Source organism: Oratosquilla oratoria, chromosome 9, assembly GCF_046742065.1.
Source record: "Oratosquilla oratoria isolate Oo_2021 chromosome 9, ASM4674206v1, whole genome shotgun sequence".
Lineage (NCBI taxonomy): Eukaryota > Metazoa > Arthropoda > Malacostraca > Stomatopoda > Squillidae > Oratosquilla > Oratosquilla oratoria.
In genome coordinates this window covers 77,998,861-78,006,014 of record NC_134785.1, presented here as the reverse complement: position 1 = coordinate 78,006,014, position 7,154 = coordinate 77,998,861, and positions in this window count along the sequence as shown.

Sequence of the window (7,154 nt, the reverse complement as noted above, 5' to 3'; positions counted from 1 at the left end):
GAACACATACCCCAAGCTCCCCGCCCACAAGAGTTGGAGTAACGACTCGAAGCGCAGCGATACTGAAATTATTTCAGCCCTGGGCAGGATTCGAACCCGGACCACCGTAGTGACAGTCAGGGACTCTACCAACCGCGCCACCGCTTGTGTGTGTGTGTGTGTGTGTGTGTATTTACCTAGTTGTATTTACCTAGTTGTATTTTACGGGAAGGGGAGCTATGCTCATGGTGTCCCGTCTTCATATCTCATTTTATCTAAACTATTTTTAAATTCATGTATTGTTTTTGCACACACTACTTTCTCATCTAACTTGTTCCAACTGTCTATTATTCTGTGAGGAAAGCTGTTTTTTTTTCACATTTCTTCTAGAGCTGTCTTTCTTGATTTTCTTTCCGTGCACTCTTGTATTTCTATTATCCCATTTTATCAGATTCTCTCTATCAATACTTTCTATGCCTTTCATAATTCTGTAAATAGCTATCAAATCTCCTCTCTCTCTTCTTTGCTCTAGTGTCTGTAGCTCAAGTTTTGCTAGTCTCTCTTCATATGATAGTTTTGAGAGTGTTGGTGCCAATTTTGTAATTGCTCTTTGTATTCTTTCAAAAAAATTGTATAATTTTTTTTGTACTTGGTGACCATATCGTTGCTGCATATTCTTATCTTGGTCTTATCAGGGTGATTAGAATTTTCTTGACCATTTCTTCATCCAGGTATGTGAATGCCACTTTGATTGTTGTTATTAAATTATAAGTTTCTCCAAAAATCTTATTTATATGTTTCTCAGGTGACATATTATTCATAACAATGACTCCCAGGTCCTTCTCATTTTCTACTTTTTTTTATTCTTTCTTCTCCCAATTTATATGATCCTGTTATTCTATTTTTGCTTTTTCCAAATTCCATTATACTACACTTTTTAGTGTTGAACACCATCTCCCACTTCATACTCCACTCCCATACTTTATTTAGATCACTCTGTAGTGACTCACAATCTTCTTCCGTGTTCACTTTTTTTAATAGTTTTGCATCATCTGCAAAGAAGCTCATGTAACTTTCAATTTCTTCATCCATATCATTAATATATATAGCAAACATTATTGGGGCCAGAACTGTTCCTTGTGGAACACCGCTTATTACGTCATCCCATCTTGAGTGTTTGTCTCTTATCACTACTCTCATTTTTCTTTCTAGCAAAAAGTCTTCCATCCATTTAAGCAGTTTGCCCTGTATTCCTCCTTCAGTTTCTAATTTCTTAAGCAACTTCTTATGTGGTACTTTGTCAAAGGCTTTTTTTAAGTCAAGAAATGCACAATCAGCCCATCCATCTCTTTCTTGTATTATATCTATTAGCCTTGAATAGAAACATATTCAATTGGTGACGCATGATCGTCCTTGTCTGAATCCAAATTGTCTTGGATTCAGCACGCTGTTTTTTTTTTTTCTAAATATTTTACCCATTTACTTTTGATAATTCTTTCACAAATTTTTGCTATTGTACTTGTTAGAGAGACTGGTCTATAGTTGGTAGGGTCTTCTTTATTACCTCCTTTATATAGAGGTACTATATTTGCTTTTTTCCAATCTTCTGGAAGTTTTCCTTCTTTCAAGGAACTATTTATTATGCTTTGTATTTTGTCTGCCAGTTCATTTCTGCATTCTTTCAAAATCCAATTTGCTATTTCATCTGGTCCATGCGATTTTCTAACATCAAGATTACTCAAGTGTTTCATTATTTCATTCTTTGTTACTTCTATTTCTTTCATAGGGAGGACTTTCTCTTTCCATTCGATCTCTTCAGGTTGTATGTTCTCCCTTGTAAACACTGATTTAAAATGTTTGTTCATAATTTCCGCCATTTCCATTTCCTCAGTGTATTCAACTCCCTCCTGTCTTAATTTCTCCAAGTCTTGTTTGTTTTTCAGTTTATTGTTTACAAATCTGTAGAATAGTTTTGGTTGATCTTTACACTTTTCTATGATATCTTTTTCATATTTTCTCTTTTCCTCTCTGCACATTTGTACATATTCATTTCTATAACAGGTATATATTTTCCATTTTTCAGGTCTTCTGTCTTTTTTCCATCTGGTCCAGGCTTTGTCTCTTTTGTCTTTTAACTCCCTACAGCTTTTGTTGTACCAGTATTTTACATATTCTTTTTTTTTTTTTTTTTTTGTCTTGGGACATACTTTTCCACTCCTTTTTTGTAAATTTTTGTCAAAATATTCCATTTCTCTTCTACTGTTGTTTCTTCTTTGTATATTTCTTCCCAGTTTTCCTTTTGAAAGAATTCTCTTATTTTATCAAAGTTTGTTTTTTCATACATCATTCTTCCTTTTCTATATTGTTCATTTCTTTTCATATATTTTTCTTCTTTAAGTTCCAGTTCAATCAATATGTGGTCACTTTTGCTTATTGGTGTTTTATATTCAATTTTGTCCACTATTCTAGGTTTGGATGTAATTATTAGGTCTAGTCTCGATGGCTCTTCTTCATTTCTATACCTAGTGTTCTCCTGTATCCATTGTGTCATTGTATGGTCAGTAACCATCTCAAGTAGAGCGTTTCCCCATGAGCCGTCTCCACCCTTTACTGTCATTTCTTCCCAGCAGATTTCTTTGCAATTAAAGTCGCCCATCATAACTATTCTTCCTCCCTCTTCCATTATCTTGTTTAATGTTATCTTTGTGTCCTCTAACATACTTTTATGTTCACTCTCTTCCCATGAGGCTGTTTTCGGGGGCACATAATTTATCACAAACTTTCTGTTCTTCTTATCTCTGTCTTCTACTTCCATCATTATCATCTCTACTGTATTCTTTCCATATGTGACACACTTCACGTTTATATCCTTCTTAGTCAGGAACATAACTCCACCCCCCTTCCTTTTTCACTCTGTTTCTAATCCAATAATTATATGCATCATGTCCTACACTGTTGGGTGGTAGTGGACCTTTTAATTTTGTTTCTACAATTCCCATTATGTCTGGTTCTTTTTCTTTCAAATAATCATTCAGCTCATTCAATCCTGTTATTAATCCATCTATATTTGTGTAAGACACTCTTAGTTTTCTGCTACTTCCATTGTGTTCTCTGTTTCCCTTTTGTTTTTCACTTGTATGTCGACTTTCTTTAGTTTCATATTCACTACTCTCCAATAGAATCTCTCTTTTTCTGACTCCGTTCTTATCTCGTTTTTTTCCTTTGCTTCAAGTCTTTTCTGTTTATCTTCCTCTCTTTCCTCTTTATTCATTTCCCTTTTTATCCATACCTTTTTATATTGTTCACTTGTTGCTAGTTTCCCTGTTTTGGATAAGATATTCTCAGCCGTAGTTTGTGACCTGAATTTAATCTTAATTGGTCTGGTCTTGTCTGTACTATATTTCCCTAGCCTGAATTTCTCTTCGATTTGTTTCATTATTTCTGGTTCATCTTCCTGAACTAATTCTAGTAAATTTCTTACTTTTTCATTTTCCTCTTTGATTCTTGTGGTTCTATCTGGGTTATTTTTCTCTTCCATTCCTAATATAATTATACATTTCTTTTTGTCTGCTAAGTCTCTTACTATATTCTCCTTCTGTCTCATCATTTTAATAACTGAGTTTTCAGTTTGTTCATTCATTTGCTGTCTGATTATGTCAGTGAATGCAACTTTGCTATTTTCTTGAATTTTTTTCCAACCCTCCTTGTTCTCCTTATTATTCTCCTTTAAGACTTTATTCTCATCTTTTACTTCTTTTAACTGTTTTTTTAATTCTTCAATTTCCTTAGTTAAGTTTTTGTTCGTCTTCTCTAGTTCTTCCATTTTTTCAACTCTCTGTATAATATTGTTAACATGACCGAACCTACGCTCCAAGTCCTCGATCATCTTATCGACCTTCTCTTCTAGTCTTGTCAGTCGGGGGGGGGGGGGGGGGGTTGTGTCCCCCCCACCCTCTTTAAATCCCTGGAAAATATTCTCATCACTTTCTGCTGTATTGCTCTTATCTATACTTCTAATCTTTACATTTTTATTAGACATTTCATCGTCGTCGGGGGGCCGTTTGATTACCTTTCGCCTGTCTGCCTGGGCCAAGTCTACTCCTTCCTCATTTCCTTCCATTTCCCTCAGTAATCCCTCCCCTTTTCCTCTTTCCCTACTTTCCTACTACCCCACGAGCAATTTCCCCCACCCTGTAAATACAATAGGCACTTCTCTTTGCGTTGGGATCCACAAAACTTCAATTTTCTTCAGAACGTCTTCTAAGCCGTCCATTCATTGAAGTGTGTGTGTGTGTGTGTGTGTGTGTGTGTGTGTGTGTGTGTGTGTGTGTGTGTGTGTGTGTGTGTGTGTGTGTGTGTGTGTGTGTGTGTGTGTGTGTGTGTGTGTGTGTGTGTGTGTGTGTGTGTGTGTGTGTGTGTGTGCATACATATGCAGCCCTTGGGTTGTATCCCAGTAGTACACCGTGAGATAAAACAATTGTTTTTATGAACTGCTATTGATTATACATCCTGTGTAACTTTGAGCACTGCTTGAAAATTGAAGAATAAATAGTAATTCCTGCCCTGTCTGGTTTCTTTTCTCCCTTACATGATAGATGATTATGCAATAAGTTCACTATAAGATATATGGCTGGAAGAGAAAAAAAAATGGATGTTCTCTTCTCCCATCTTTGTGCTCAAGTGTAAACTTGTACAGTCGAGTACAAAGAGTGCTTTTAGAAGACTTCAGTCTACCTTAGGTAAAGGACAAATCTGATTCATACATTATATGCTTGTTACAAAAACAAACGAAGGATTACCCTTTTACTGCGTTTAACATTTTGGTAGTTATTTTAGCTGCCCCCAGGCGATTTTGTTGCGCTGAAGGAGAAATTCCCTCCGGAGAACAGATAAACTAAAGTGAACATCTCTGCGAATTACATCTTAATCTATGGGTAATTTGAGTCCAAGCAAGTCTCGTGTATTTTAACTTACAGTATGTCTCCAAGTCAGACCAACCTCCTATTCTTTGTCACTCTAATATATATGGCGGAAGAAATATTCAAGAAATTCTCGAAAATATTTCATAGATACTGCATGCCGTTACTGCCGCCCCCCCCCCCCTTCAGCAAGGAGATGGAATGTGTACGTGCAAAGTCACAGCATTACCCTTAAATCGAGCAATGTATAAACAAGCTCTTATTCGGGAGGCTAATATCTATGGATCACGTGTCCAGTACGTGATCCAAGACAATGATGAATCACATCCACATTATATGTATGTATACGTATATGTATATGTACATACTCGTATGTATATGTGTGTGTGTGTGTGTGTGCGTGTGTTTAAGCTATTCCAAGTACTTATATATCTATATGGAAAAGTGTATTTCTTCGCACCATTTAGACACGTAGTATTCCTCAATTTGTTCTCATGACCTCTTGAAACCCTCCTATCTTTAATCAAGAGATCTCCTCTGTCAGTGTAATCAATCCCCTTTAGTAATCTTATCAACTCTTTCTCTTCGATCTTTCAAGGTTGGCAGACCTAGTGCTTTTAGTCTCTCCACACATGATTTATCTACCAGACTGGGGAACAGTTTGGTTGCTGCCCATTGTATTCTCTCGATATTGTTTATATCCTTCATTCTGTGTGGAGACCAGACCACTGACGCGTATTCCAGTCTTGGGTGAATCAGGGTTTCGATGAGTTTTTCATCATCTCTTCATCCATATAGTGAAAAGCCACTTTAATCCTCTGCAGCAGTCTGTACGTCTCTCCTACTATCCTGCTGACATGTCTGTCAGGTGACAGGTTGTCTTTAATCAACACTCCCAAATCTTTCTCCTCTTTTGCCTTTGTAATACATTGACTTCCCAAGGAATATTTTAATGATGGTCTTTTGGCGTTATTGCCCATTTCCAGTTATTTCTATATTTTCCCATTCTTGGTTCCATGCAAAAATAGTGTCTAGATATTTTTGCAATAGTGTACAGTCCTCCTCGCTTTTCACTCTTTTTATAATTTTTTGCAATTGTATGCCAAACCCCCGCCGTTTCAACCTTAACTCAAGATACGAGGATATACTTCAAAGAGGTCGGGGAGGCAATGTATCCATATACCATTACTATCCATTACAATATTTCACATGCCTGACACGTGATTCACATGCATGCAAGGTGCCCAACAGGCACTGACCTTTTGCAATGCCTCCAATCTTGTTGACCTCCACTTTTCAAATCGTAAACACCAGACTCAAACATACAACACCCATCACGCCACCGCCAAACGGAAAAAGTTACCGAAAAAAAGTACATAGTGTCGCCAGGCAAGTCATTAACCACTTCCTTATACCTACCAAACTATATAAGTATAACTCCAATCCATACATCATGTCAAGGCACATCCATTGATAATAACCAGACACTTAAAACTACAACTAACACACAAATAGTATTGTATAAATCCCAAACCTATTATCTAACTGTAAACCCGACGCCAGAGATGCAAAGATAGGCATATTCGCATATACAGTATATACGGCGGCTGCGTCGCCACACATAGAGAAGAGAGACTCTTCCTTAGAGGGAGTACCTGGGGACTCTCCCCGAAGGAGATTACATCCCCATGCTGCAAATCTCTTTGCTTCAATAAACCAAGAAAGTCCGAAAAGGCTTTACGTTCCCTGCCACAGGTGTATTCTTTCACAGGTTACACTCCTTACTTCCACCTTTGTGAATTAATACCACAGTAGCCCTTTACCAATCAAGCAGCACTATACCTTCTTTTAACGAACATACAATAAGACTGTGAGTCTTGTCCGCCAGTTATTCCTTACACTTTTTAAGGAGATTACATTAAGTCCTGAAGTTTTTGCCACATTCAATGATCCCAAAAGATTAAGCACTTTCCTCACTTCTACATTTATATCTTCAAAGATCTTGCACTCACAATTAGTTTGGTGAGTACTTCTTTTTGTCTAAATTTACTGTTGATAAACCTATAAAACAATTTAAGTTCAACCTTGCATTTATCTATAACACCTCTTTCAAATTTTGTTTCTTCCTGCGAATTCTTCTGTAGTCATTTCTAGCTTGTTTGTAATATTGTTTTGTTTTATTGCTTCTTCTCTTCCTCCATTTCTGCAAGCCATGCCTGTTTTTTTTTTTTTCAATATTACACTGTTTGTTGAACA